Source organism: Mus caroli, unplaced genomic scaffold, assembly GCF_978045245.1.
Source record: "Mus caroli unplaced genomic scaffold, Mus_caroli_1 scaffold_6, whole genome shotgun sequence".
In the NCBI taxonomy this organism is placed as follows: Eukaryota; Metazoa; Chordata; class Mammalia; order Rodentia; family Muridae; genus Mus; species Mus caroli.
The window spans coordinates 96844899-96858140 of NW_028227261.1; the positions used below are offsets into that span (position 1 = coordinate 96844899).

A 13242-nucleotide genomic window follows, 5' to 3' on the forward strand; every position below is an offset into this window, starting at 1 on the left:
TTAGCCCTATAATAAAATATTGAATGTTTGAGAAATACAACAACCAGCCAGGGTCATTTGATCAGTAAGTTAAGACAGCCTGCTTCACCTTACTCACTGGAGATCCTCGGGCTACTGGGTCAGAACAAACCACTTATGAAAGTTAAATGAATTCTGACAACACCACTCCGCACTCTGCAGGCAGAAAGCACCGCCAACTGTCATGCCGGAGCTATGAGATAATGGGGATTTCAAAATGTTTGTCCTACTCAAAGACCAGCCAAGCTGTTCATGATTGCACCTCAGCATCCCAGAAACCAGACAGAACTCCATGGTGCAGAACGCTGACTGGGGCAGAGATGGAAACCTAGACAGGTGCTCCTGGGCCACGGCTAACTGGCTAACTCGGGGTGGGAGTGGGGACGAGTTCCACAGGACTCTTGAGGTTCCCCTTTCCAAGGGAGAGGATTCTCATTCTCTCTCTGTCTCTGTCTCTGTCTCTCTCTCTCCCTCCCCCCCACCCCTTTTAAAGAAAAAGATCAAAAACAGAGTGGAGAGCAAGCAGTAGAATCAGAACATGAACATCTGTGTTAAAAGTAATCAATTCCTTCCCATAATACTATAGAATCTAGTTGGTCAAAACCGGGAATGCCGCCAGACTTAGAGAAAGAAAGGATGTTTGGTTAAAATGGAAATGCTGCCAGGAAGGCAAGAGTGATGCTTAAGTGAATTCAGAGCAAAGGCAAGCCGGTTCCCCAGGCGTGTGGACGGCAGGTGCATAGCATATATATCTCTTCAGCCTCCAGGCGCCTGTGAGCACGCGCTGAGACAAAAAGAGCTTCCAGAGAGAAGTAAAACTTGTTCATGGACTCAAAAGATACAATACGGCACATAAAATCCATTTTTCAAAGGCAAACGCCAGTAGTAAATTTGCTGGATTATAGCCACTGGGCTTGGAATGGACACAGGGGAAGGTGCTGATTTGTCAAAGTCCCCGGTATGCAATCTCTGGGGACAAACTACTACCGGGTCTGAGGAGAGAACCCACTGTCATCCTTTTCACAGATGCTTGGGATGATGGATTGTCGGGCCTGGTGAGTAGCGTGTTCATCTGTGCTGTGTAGCTCGGCGACCCAGCTGCTAGCCCAGCCCGGTTGGCTCATCACTGGCTGCTCCGACCCTCACTCGCTCTCATCCGGCCACCTGCGCCACTGCTCTCCAGTGAGGGTTCCCGTTCTCACGGGCTTCGTTTCGGTCTCTTCTAATCCACTGGCTTTCTCTAGAATTTCCCAGGGCTGCCAGAGTCTCTCCGCTCTTATCTTTGCCAGCGTGCCTCCTCTACGGACTTTACTGGTGGCACTTTCCTCTGCGACCTGCTCCTAAAATTCCCCTCAAAGTATTCCCAAAGATTCTCAACCGGGCTTTACTGGAGATGAAACCCCAGTTCGAACTCCTCAATGCCGATTCTCAAGACAGACGATCCTGCTCAGCTCGAACCCCCCCCCCCCCCGCCCCAACCTTCCTGACCTTCAGAACCGTTGCTTCCTCCATCAGCTAAGAAGTTCAGCAGCCTAGACTCCAGTACAAAACTGCTCCGGCTGAGCACCCTTAGGCCTCAGTTTCCTTGCAAAGCTATAGACTTCTAAAGATGCCGCCAGCACTGCCACCCCAGCAGGCAGGACCCGAGTTTTTGGCTAACTGACCTCGGTGGCTCCGTCTACCTCTACTGGCTCTTGTGCACAGCCACATTTGATTTCACCGTTTTTCCTGTATATCTCGGCGGAAGGTGGGGCTGTTTATTTTTAAATCATATGTAAGTATTGAATAATCCCGGCCCTGCCCTAAACCTAAGAAATTCAAAGGCATAAGGACCTTTCTAGCTCGAATGGCTTCCCAGACAGGATCCACTAGACACAGACTTGAAGACCCTCACAATCCACCTTTTCCCAGTGCCGGAGAGCACTCTAACCCGAGTTCCGAACCGCCACGCCCCAACTTGAACACCCACCTCTAGGAGCCAGTTCCGAGAGCGCAGTCCTCCGGCTCCGCTCCAGCGTGGTGCGGCTGCCGCCTGCTGCTCCCAACGTCCAGGGAAAGGCGCGGCACAGCCCCAACCTGGGGCCAGCGCATCTGCCAAGAGCAGCAGCCTCTGGGCTCGCCTGGCACCCGGGAGCCCCGCCCACCCATCCGGGCCCGCCCCACTCCAGGCCGGTGGTCCGCCCTCCGTTTTCATTGCTCCTCCCCATCCACCCATACCTCCTCTTGGTAGCTGGAACAGAACATGAGCCCTAAGAAATGGTGAATGAATGTATGTATGCCTGCGTGAATGAATGGAGAAACCGAAGTGATGGGAGAAGTGGAAAGAGAATGTTTCCTAACTGGGGAGGGCGCCGCGTGTCTGAGTTAGTGCATGGGGGGCGGGGGATGTCTGTGAAGGCGTTGCCGCATGTATATATATATGTGTATGAGTGCGTGTGGAAGTATGTGCGGGAGAAAGCCCTGATTGGCCCTTGGTAAGAGCGAACAGAGGGATTGACTGGGAAGTGTTTCTTAGTTATAATAAGAGTTTAATGTGGTCCAAAGGCTGAGATGCAGGTAGAGAGATATTCTGGAAAATCTTTGATTCGTACATCTTTCAGGCTGCTGTGGCTGTGCAGCGGTCGGTCGGTGGCTTCATGGTGTCAAAACGTGTCTGTTAACAATTCCAGACAGAGTTGGGGAAGGAAGCAGCTGAGGCTCAGGGTTTGACTCCATTAGGCAGGTGGCCAGCCATCCCTCATTTCAGAGAGGTCTGAAATTTCAGTCTGTCGTCCCCTCCCCCGTGATGAATATTTAAATAATGTTAATGACCCTTGGAGAACCGAGCAGTCTAGAAGGCCTTAGAGAGGACACCAATATACCCATAAATAGCCCCCACAGAAAACAGCATTTTCAAAAAGCAAGCTATTGTGCGTCTTACTCAGCTTTAGGGCAAGTTTTCTGCAGAGGAAAAATCACATCAAGTGGAGTCAGATTCAACTTTTCACCAGGGAAGCGCTTTCCCGGTGATCCACAGCCTCCCAAGTCTGATTCCTTTATAGTCCCTGGGGCTTTCCCAGGTCGCCCTAGCAACCCCTCCCCGCCCACAATCACAAGGCCGGGGGCTCAGCTTCTTAAAATCTGTTTGAATGACAAACACAGCCGGAGAAAAGTCCAAGCCCCAGCCAGATTTCATTTCCCTAACTTCCATTGTATTGGAAATCTGGGACCTCCCGAGGTTAGGGAAGTGAAATCAGACTGGGATTTCCCTAAAAGCGTCTTCACTTAAGGACCAGGGAACCAGACCACCTCTGAGAAGGGCTTTCTCCTGCCTGAACACTTCCCCCACGCTGACTCAGGGAAGCCGGTAAAGTCTTCCAGGGAGACTTCGATAGGTTACTTCTCCGTTGCCGATGAACAGAGCCAATTTAAACCAGATTAGATTAGATTAAAGTCGGGATTAATGGGAAGGTCTCAGGGTTATTGGGAAGCTACTCTTGGGTGGTTTTACTGGTCTCAAGGACCAAGGCCAGGGAAGTCACCATGGGGGAAGGGAAGATAGTGGAGGGAGAGAGAAGGGGCAGAGAAGAGGAGAGACTAAAACATCTGGATTATATAGGGAAGAGCCTCTGGGGGAAGGGCAGCCCAGCCCCTGGGTTGGAAAGTTCAGGGTTGGGAGCAGGGTATGCCCATTACGGACTGAGGATGCTGGGAAACCTGGAAGCCAGGTCTGCCTTGGTATGTAAAATATGTACCTCAGTCCCTTATCCCCGGGGTCCGAAACCAAACAGACTTTCCTGACCCTCATTCTGGCTTCTTTCCCTTGGCATTTAGAGATTGTCTAGTATGACGTTTTGTTTTGCTTTGCTTTGCTTGGGCTCTTTTGAGACAGACTCCTCTTGCTCTATAGTCCTGGCTGGTCTGAAGAGGTCACTGCGCCTGCCTTTCACCATTGGTTTTTTTCGTAGTTTTAGATACTATTAGATTTCAATAGTATTTATTATTGGCTAGCATCAACTTATCTCCCTTGCTGTCTTCTTTCCCTCTTCCTTCACCTCCCTCCTTCCTTCTTCCTCCCTCCCTAGTCTATAATCTCAGCCCTTGAGAGCCAAAGGCAGAGACCCTGCTATCACTTAGACACCAACTTGGAGAGTTCTGGGCTATCCTGGGCTACAATCTGGTGTGTTCTGAGCTAACCTGAGCTACAGTGTGAGATCTTCTCTCAAAAAAGAAAAGAACGCTGGGCAGTGGTGGCACATGCCTTTAATCCCAGCACTTGGGAAGCAGAGGCAGGCGGATTTCTGATTTCGAGGCAAGCCTGGTCTACAGAGTGAGTTCCAGGACAGCCAGGGCTACATGGAGAAACTGTCTTGGGAAAGAGAGGGGAAGGGAAGGGGAGGGGAGGGGAGGGGAGGGGAGGGGAGGGGAGGGGAGGGGAGGGGAGGGGAGGGAAGGGGAAGGGGAGGGGAGGGGAAGAAAAGAAAAACGAAAACAAAAAAGAAAAAGAAAAAGAAAGACATTGGGTGCCCTACATCCTGAACTATTTTGAATACATCAGTATCACATGAGAATGCTCCCTGCAAGGAGTATGCTTGGGGAGATATTTATTTCACAGCCCACAGACTAGACAAAGAAGGCCTCCAAAATCAAAGCAGAGGTGATGTTCTATACAGACCCCAACTTGGCAAGTATTTCATCATCTCCCTCTCCTCGTACATGCCTAAACTAGAGTAAGCATAAAATTTACTAAGGAAATTTGTTTCATTACTGAGCAGTGGTGGCCCACACCACTCAGCATTTGTGAGGCTGAGGGAAGAGATTGTTCTGTGAGTTCTGGTCTACAGAGTGAGTTCCAGGATAGCCAAGGCTACAGCTACACGGAGAAACCCTGTCTCAGAGAGAGAGAGAGAGAGAGAGAGAGAGAGAGAGAGAGAGAGAGAGAGAGAGAGAGAGAGAGAGAGATTGAGATTTGCTTCATCATTAGAATTGAGTAAATGATGAATTATTTATTTTCCAAAGCAATGTCCATGTTCTATTTAATTTTCAAGTTTATAGCATTCTATAGGAAAAAACCAAAAAAACCAAAATGCTAGTAACATTGCCAGGATAAAACTTGTTCAATGCACGCTGATATTATATTAGAAAACTTTTATGTTACTTTTTAAAATATTGAAGCAGTAACTATGCTTAACCTTCTTTTTGGTTCTATTTAATGTGTGTGTGTGCACACACCCCCGATAAGTCTCTGTCCCGAGATCTGATGCATGGTGCAATCTTTTTGTAGCACACCTTGGCTAAGCTGAGCATTTTACAAACTAGCTCCTAGATGTGTTTTAGCAGCTTCTTAGTGAAAATAAACAGCTCCCACTCCCATGGATGAAACATAACCTGAAGGAATAAATGTCACCTGCTTATGAAAGCCCTACATTGTCCAGGACAGATGGCCCTCCGTGGTAGGCAGCCTTCCACAGGGGTTTTGCTTTGTCTTAGGGAGAGTTCACTACAAACTAGGTGAACATTTTTCTTTTGTGACACCTCTTAGCTGTTGTAGCCCTTTAAACAACACTCTGGGCAGGAGTGGCCATCCAGGGACTCAAGAAATAAGATATAGAACGTGATAAACAAGCCATCAGGCTAGACATGGGTCAACAGAACCCCAGCTGAGCAAAATGAACTAAGTCCATAATGGCCTAGCGGTGGAAGTGAACAGGTAACCCAAGCTAAGAGAAGAGAAGTTTAAGAAGACACGAGATTAGCCATGTGACAGTGGTGGCAAACATTTTTCATCCCAGAGACAGGCTGCTCTCTGAGTTTCAAGAGCGACAGAGTAACAGTCTGAGCGACACAGAGAAAACCTGTCTTAAAAAGCAAAAACAAACATACTAACAAACAAATAGACCTGAGACGGTCCCAGAAAGCTGATCTGAAAATCCAAAGAGGCCAAGACTGTCCACAATGAAAGAGAATTTACCATCCCAACCTTCTAACAAGGGCTGAGGTGAAAAGCATCAGTTTGGGGAGGGGTCCTAATGAATCTGAGGCCAGCCTGAGTGCTACATAAAACCTACATGAAACCCTATTGCTCCATCACCACCACCAAAAGGAAAAAACAATGAGGACAAACTAGCTGTGGCTTTTGTCACTTGTGATTGTCTGAGTTAATTGAGATGACCTGGTTGTCAGGAGGGAATCTCATTTCTCCCGAGTGGATTCATGTGCTTCCCTGACTTGAAGCTGCAGTCCTAGTTGATGTAGTCTTCCCTGATAGAGAAGGATCAGTCTTCACTCAAGTCTGTTGAAGCAGCTGTTCACGCCCCATCTCCCTCTAGAACCACCAAATGAACACAAAAACAAAGATACATCTAAAACAAGATCACTGTTCTGGAGCCAGAGAACCCAGGAATCTCTTGACAGGAGAATCTCAAATTCACAACCAGTCCAGGCGATGCACCAAGACCTTTTCTCAAAACAAACGAGAAAACAGCTTCGTGTGGTGTCTCAGGATTATAATCCCAGAATCTGGGAGGCTAAGGCTAGAGGGTTGTCACGAGTCCGAGACCAGCCAGCCAGGACTTTATTATTAATAAACTCTTGGGAGCCAGAGTGAGACCATGTCAGGAAAAAACAAAACACAAAACAAAATCCTTACCTTTCCTAAAGAAAGGAAAACAACTAACTCTTCTAAAAGGTTAGGACAGGTTCCCACGTGCACATGTGTATATGCGTGTGACATGTGTGTGTGTTTCCATGTGCATATGAGTGTGTATGTGTGAATGCACGTGTATGAACATGTGTGAGCGTGTGTTACATGGGTTACGTATGTATTTGAGTGTCCTAGATCCAGGAATCTGGATTTGTTTGCATTTGATGCTGCCTACAACCTGGCTTGGGGAGCACAGTCTCCCCTGGAAGGACGCTGGAGGGAAGCAAACAGGACAGGGGACAGCTTCCTCTGAGAACACTTGGCTCCAGGGCCATGTTTCCTCTCAAGCCTGGATCCTGGCACTTCACCATGCTTGCCTTTCTTTTGCTTTCTCTCCAGGGTTTCTCACTTCCTGTGCCTGGAGAAGTTCTTTCCCGCTTATTCCATGTTTGTTTCCTTTTCCTGAATCCTCACATTTGGTCTCTTCTGCCAAACTCTGATACATGGAAGTGGTCACCTGGTTTCATTCGCCCAGATGTTTTGTTTTATGTTTTTGAAACAGGGTTTCTCTGTTCAGCCCCTGCTGTCTTTGAACTCACTCTGTAGACCAGGCTGGCCTTGAACTCACAGACATCCGCCTGCCTCTGCTTCCTGAGTGCTGGCATTAAAGGCTTGTACCATCCCAACCAACTTGTTTCAACCTTTTAAAATGGCTCTTTTAAAAACGAACCCATGAAAGCCAAGTGAGGTGGCCCATGTGGCTAATCACAGCACCACTGGACCTGGGATGGATGGCACACTCATGGAAATTCAAGGACAACCTGAGCAGTTCCAGGTCAGGCAGGCTATTCTGAGCACAGTTAGCCTTTCTCCTAAAAAGAAAAAAGAAAACAAACTAAACTAGCTATAGTAGCCCATTCCTGTAATCCTAGAATTTAGGAGGTAGAGACAGGCGCTATATAGCAACTTCAAAGCCAGTCTGAGCTACTAGAAACCCTGTCTCAAACCAAACCAAACCAAACCAAACCAAACCAAACCAAACCAAACCAAACCAAACCAACCAACCAACCACACACACATTCATATAAGCCTAGCCTTCACGAAGCTCAGGCAGAAGGATCTCAAATTTGAAGCTAGTGACTTTCAAGCTAATCTAGGTAACAGGCTACCTTGTCTATAAATAAATAAATAAATAAATAAATAAAAGTCAACTAGGCATGGTAATGCACCGCTGAAATCCCCAGCACTCAGGAGGCAGAGTCAGAAGAATCAGAAATTCAAGGTCATCCTTTCCTACATAGCAAGTAAATTCAAGGCAAGACTGGGCTACATGAAGACTCTGTCCAAAAAAAAAAAAAAAAAAAAAAAAAAAAGGGAACGTGGAGGAGAGGGGACGTGCACAGTAGCAATAGGAGATGTCGGCGGGCTTCTCGTGTCTTGCGTTTGGTGCTTTGCTTGCTCTTCTGTAACCCAGACTAGCTCCAAACTCCTGGAAAGCCTGTCTCAGCCTCCCCAGTGCTGGAAGGACAGACACGTGACAATATAGTCAGTGTTTGCTTTTGGGGTTTTGTTATGTTTGTTTGTTTGTTTGTTTGCTTCCTTGTTTGTTTGTTTTTAAATCAGGGTCCCACTATATAGCTTTGGCTGTCCTGGAACTTCCTATGTAGATCAGACTTGCCTTGAACTCACAGAGATCTTCCTACTTTTGCCTGGAAAGTGTTGGGATTAAAGGCCTGCACTAGCAAGCCCAGCTTTGTTTTGTAATGGTAACAGGCTGGCAACATATTCAGAAGGCAGAGTGTTTGGCCAGTATAAACAGAACCTTGCATTTGAGTCCTAGAAAAACAAAATAAGAAACTGTGGTCTTCTTAGTAATTTCCAAGCTTTTCCCTCCCTCTGAATTTTTACGTACAGACTGTTAAATTATAGAAAGAGCTGTGAAGGTTTTTAGTAGTAGCAGGGGAAATAGAAGACTACATTGACATTTACAATCTTAACAATCCTGATTATTGCCCTGATTATTGCAGAGGCAATAATCGTTGATTTTTTTTTTTTAATGGGCTGGCTTAGTTGGTAAGAGCATCTGTAGCTCTTGCAGAGGACTTGGGTTTAGTTCTCTAATCCACATCAAGCCACAACCACCTATAACTCCAGGTCCAGAGGATCTGACACACTCTTTTGGCCTCACTGACATGTGCACAGACATACCTACAGGCAAAACAGCCTCACACACAAACTACTTTTTTTTAAAAAAGGTTCTTTTCTTGGGCTTGTTTGTTTGTTTGTTTGTTTGTTTTTAGGTCTTGTCAGATTGGGACCATGGTTAGTCCAAAATCACTTTAAAACCACAGTAGTTGTGCTGGCAACATATGGTGTAATAGATAAAGTCACTTACCAACAAGACTGATGGTTGGTGCCTAATCCTAGCGACCCACAAAGTAAAAGGAGAGAAGTGACTCCCATAAGTTATCTTGACTTCCATATGTGTATTCATGGCATGTGCACATGTGACTCGTGGGAGCACGCACACACACACACACACACACAATCAATCAATCAATCAATCAATCAATCAATCAAATTTTCAAACGTTAAAAAGAAAAAGAAACTGCGATTGACAGATGTAAACTTTACAGGTTTAGGGCTGGTGAGATGGCTCAGTGGGTAAGAGCACCCGACTGCTCTTCCGAAGGTCCAGAGTTCAAATCCCAGCAACCACATGGTGGCTCACAACCATCTGCAACGAGATCTGGTGCCCTCTTCTGGAATGTCTGAAGACAGCTACAGTGTACTTACATATAATAAATAAATAAATCTTTAAAAAAAAAAAAACACAAAACTTTACAGGTTTAGAATCCCAGCAACCTACTGGTTGAAGGCCATAAAACAGAACAGAACACACTTCAGCAAAAACAAGTAAACCCAGACAGACAACGTCTTGTCTTAGAGTTTTCATCTTATCATTTCTCCTAGAGCCTGGTGTCCTCTGCTCCCGAATGAGGCTCCTGGATGCTAAGTAATTCATAGGCAGGCAGAGATAAGATAGGGGTGCAGAGGAGGTAGAGTAGGGTGCTCACGTGCTGGGAGGCAGGGCGGGGCTGCTCTTGTGCTCCTGTGACAGCCTGTGCTTTTATTGTTTTTCTCTCTTGTGTGGCTGAGGGCAAATCAGAGTGTCAGCAATATTACAGCTAGAGCTAAGATTAAAAATTCCAGGGAAAGAAGGAAAGAAAGAAAGAAAGAAAGAAAGAAAGAAAGAAAGAAAGAAAGAAGAAGAGAAGAGAAGAGAAGAGAAGAGAAGAGAAGAGAAGAGAAGAGAAGAGAAGAGAAGAGAAGAGAAGAGAAGAGAAGAGAAAAGAAAAGAAGAGAAAAAGTCAGGAGCAGAGAGCTGGATTTGAGTCCTGCTCCATCACTGTGTGAACTTGGGAAAGTTGCTCAGCCTGTCTGTGCCTCCAAGTCCTCCTTTATCTTTTCTTCCTTCCTTCCTTCCTTCCTTCCTTCCTTTCTTTCTTTCTTTCTTTCATTCTTTCTTTCTTCTCTTTAACATTTTATTTATTTATTTTTTAAAATTGGATATCCTTTACTTTTTCTAAGACTTAATGACCAGCAATTATATCCTCCCCTGCAACAGAGCTAGTCTGGCTGCCCAGGAGAGTGGTAGTGGCTGCTTACGAATGCTCGTGTTGTCCCCAGTATTCACTCAGGTAGCTGAAGCAGGAAGGTGGAGGGGTGTGTGTATGTGTATGTGTATGTGTATGTGTATGTGTATGTGTATGTGTATGTGTGTGTGTTAGTTGGCAACCTGTTGTAGAGTAGATAGTGAAGCAATCATTTTGTCTGGGTGTATGCTTTCTCTTTTGTTTTTCTGCTTGGTATTTTCTTTCTTTCTTTCTTTTTCTTTCTTTTTTTCAAAGAATTTATTTATTATATGTAAGTACATTGTAGCTGTCTTTAGACACCAGAAGAGGGCGTCATATGTTACTACAGATGGTTGTGAGCCACCATGTGGTTGCTGGGATTTGAACTCAGGACCTCCTGAAGAGCAGTTAGTGCTCTTACCCACTGAACCATCTCACCAGCCCCCTGATTGGTATTTTCAAATAAGGTCTCACGGTGTAGCCTTGGCTAGCATAGAACTCATTTTTTAGACCAGCCTTGCCTTGAACTCACAGAGATCCAATTGTCTCTGTCTCCAGAATGCTGGGATTAAAGGTGTGTGCCATGTCACCACTCCTGGCTTCTTTTCTCTATTTTTAATTATATATATATATATATATATATATATATATATATATATAGTGCATTGGTGCTTTGCTTGTGTGTGTCTTTGAAACTTTTAACCATAGTTTCTATTACAATAGATCTTAGCATGGAGCATGGCCTTAGAGAGTGGGTAGAGGGGCAAGGGGAGCTAGGAGCACTAGCTGCTTAAACAGCCTTCAGTGTTTATGGAGCAAGATAGACTCTCATGTGAATACAGCAGTTGTGCTGAGGCTTGGGCTGGAGCTTGAGACCTTTGTGCTATTTCAGAAACATGAGGTTCAGGGTAAACGGCCACAGAGATTCTGCTCAGGCTTTCTGGCTCATTTCTGATCACTTAGAGTGATGACAAGAGACATACAGGAGATACACAGGCATCCCAGTTCCCTGCCTAAGTGGGATCCAGCTTGGCCACTTTTCTGCGGCCCTTCAGACTAGTGGTTTCCGAGGTTACTGTCTGTGGCTTCGGAGTTTGGCTTGCTTGACTCAGTTCGCTCTGCTAGAAGCCACAGGCTCTGGCTCTTACGAAGGAACCGTGTTTCCAAAGCAGCTGGAGCAAATCATAGTTAAGATAACACACTAAACTCCCCCCGGCCGGCTCCGAAGATGCAGATAACACCGTGGCAGCTTCTAGAGCTTTCCTGTCATCGGACACGCCCACTACAGGAATCAGACACGCCCACTACAGGAATGGTCTAAAGGAGTGCAGAGAAAATACAGGGATACACAGGTGGGCACATCCGTGAATGTTTCTGAACTTTTGCTCGAAATATCCCAGCCAGTGCCATCTATGTTAGGAGGAAATCGCTCTGAAAAGTTGTGGGGTTTATTTGTTTGTTTTGTTTTTAGTGTCTTAATATAACTGAAATTGGCTTTGAACTCTCAGAAGATTCTCTTGCTCTGCCTCCTGAGTACCTGAGACGCCCAGTGTGCTTCATTATGGCTGGCTTTGAGAAAGAGGACATTTTTTTTTTTTTTAAGATTTATTTATTTATTATATGTAAGTACACTGTAGCTGTCTTCAGACACTCCAGAAGAGGGCGCCAGGACTCGTTACGGATGGTTGTGAGCCACCATGTGGTTGCTGGGATTTGAACTCTGGACCTTCGGAAGAGCAGTCGGGTGCTCTTACCCACTGAGCCATCTCACCAGCCCGAGAAAGAGGACATCTTAGCAAATAACGAAGTTTGTAAAAGCACAGGGCTATTTTACTAGAGGTAAAGGCACTTGCTACCAAATCTCATGGCCTGAGTTTGATCCCGGGAACCTGTGTCCCAGGAGAGGATTGAGTGTGAAAAGCCACCCTCTGACCTTCACACACACAGACATGTGCACATCCACCAACACCTACCTGCTCACACTCAATCAAACAAAAAATGTCATGAAAAAGAATAACTTGTCAACATTTTAAAAACTGGAATGACAGTTTGGCCTGTCGTTCCAGCTACTTAGGAAGCTGAAGCAACAGGATAAAAAAAAATGCAAGCCTGGCTCGGGCTTTCAAAGTGAATTCAAGGCCAGGCTTGGAAACAGAGTGGCCCTGTCTCAAACTGGGGGGTGGGAGGGGAGGCTGGAAGAGCCCTTAGTAGGGAAGCACATGTCTAGCCAGCACAAGAGCCTGTGTTCAATCCCTCTCACCACCTAGACAAACACCACACACACACATGCATAGACCACACACACCACATACATACACACTACACACACATGCATAGACCATACACACCCCACATACACATATATATACACACACACACATGCATAGACCACACATACATGCATAGACCATACACATCACATACACACACACCACACACATGCATAGACCACACATACCTCATACTCACCACACACACATCACACATACACCACACATACACACCCACATCACACACATGCATAGACCACACACACCACATACACATCACACATACACCACAAACACACCACACACATACATACACATCACACATACACCACAAACACACCACACACATACACACACACATACATACATACCACACATACACATGCATACACCACACCACACACACCACATACATACCACATATATACCACACACATACCATACACACACATATATACACACATGCATAGACCACACACACACAATGGTATATATATATATATATATATATATATATATATATATATATATACCACATATATATACCACATATATATACCACACACACATGCATAGACAATATCCACCACATACACACCACACACACACATATACACACACACCAGGAGGGCTGGCATGGTGGCACACACTTGTAATTCTAGTGTGCTTGGGAGGCAGGAGCAGAAAGATCCGAAGT

At 45.8% G+C, this 13242-nt stretch overlaps 1 protein-coding gene across 7 annotated transcripts in view; it reads right to left on the reverse strand.

The window, feature by feature from the left end:
* The window catches only part of Palm2akap2 (PALM2 and AKAP2 fusion), a 460662-nt gene that overhangs the window by 109611 nt on the left and 337809 nt on the right, over positions 1 to 13242 (reverse strand). Inside the window, exon 1 of one of the 7 annotated variants that reach the window (XM_029475713.2) lies at positions 1988 to 2120. The exons of the other annotated variants lie outside the window; for them this stretch is intronic. The gene's annotated coding sequence lies outside the window, so the exon portion shown is untranslated. Of the gene's footprint in view, positions 1 to 1987; positions 2121 to 13242 lie in introns of those variants that run through there. 7 annotated transcript variants of the gene reach the window in all.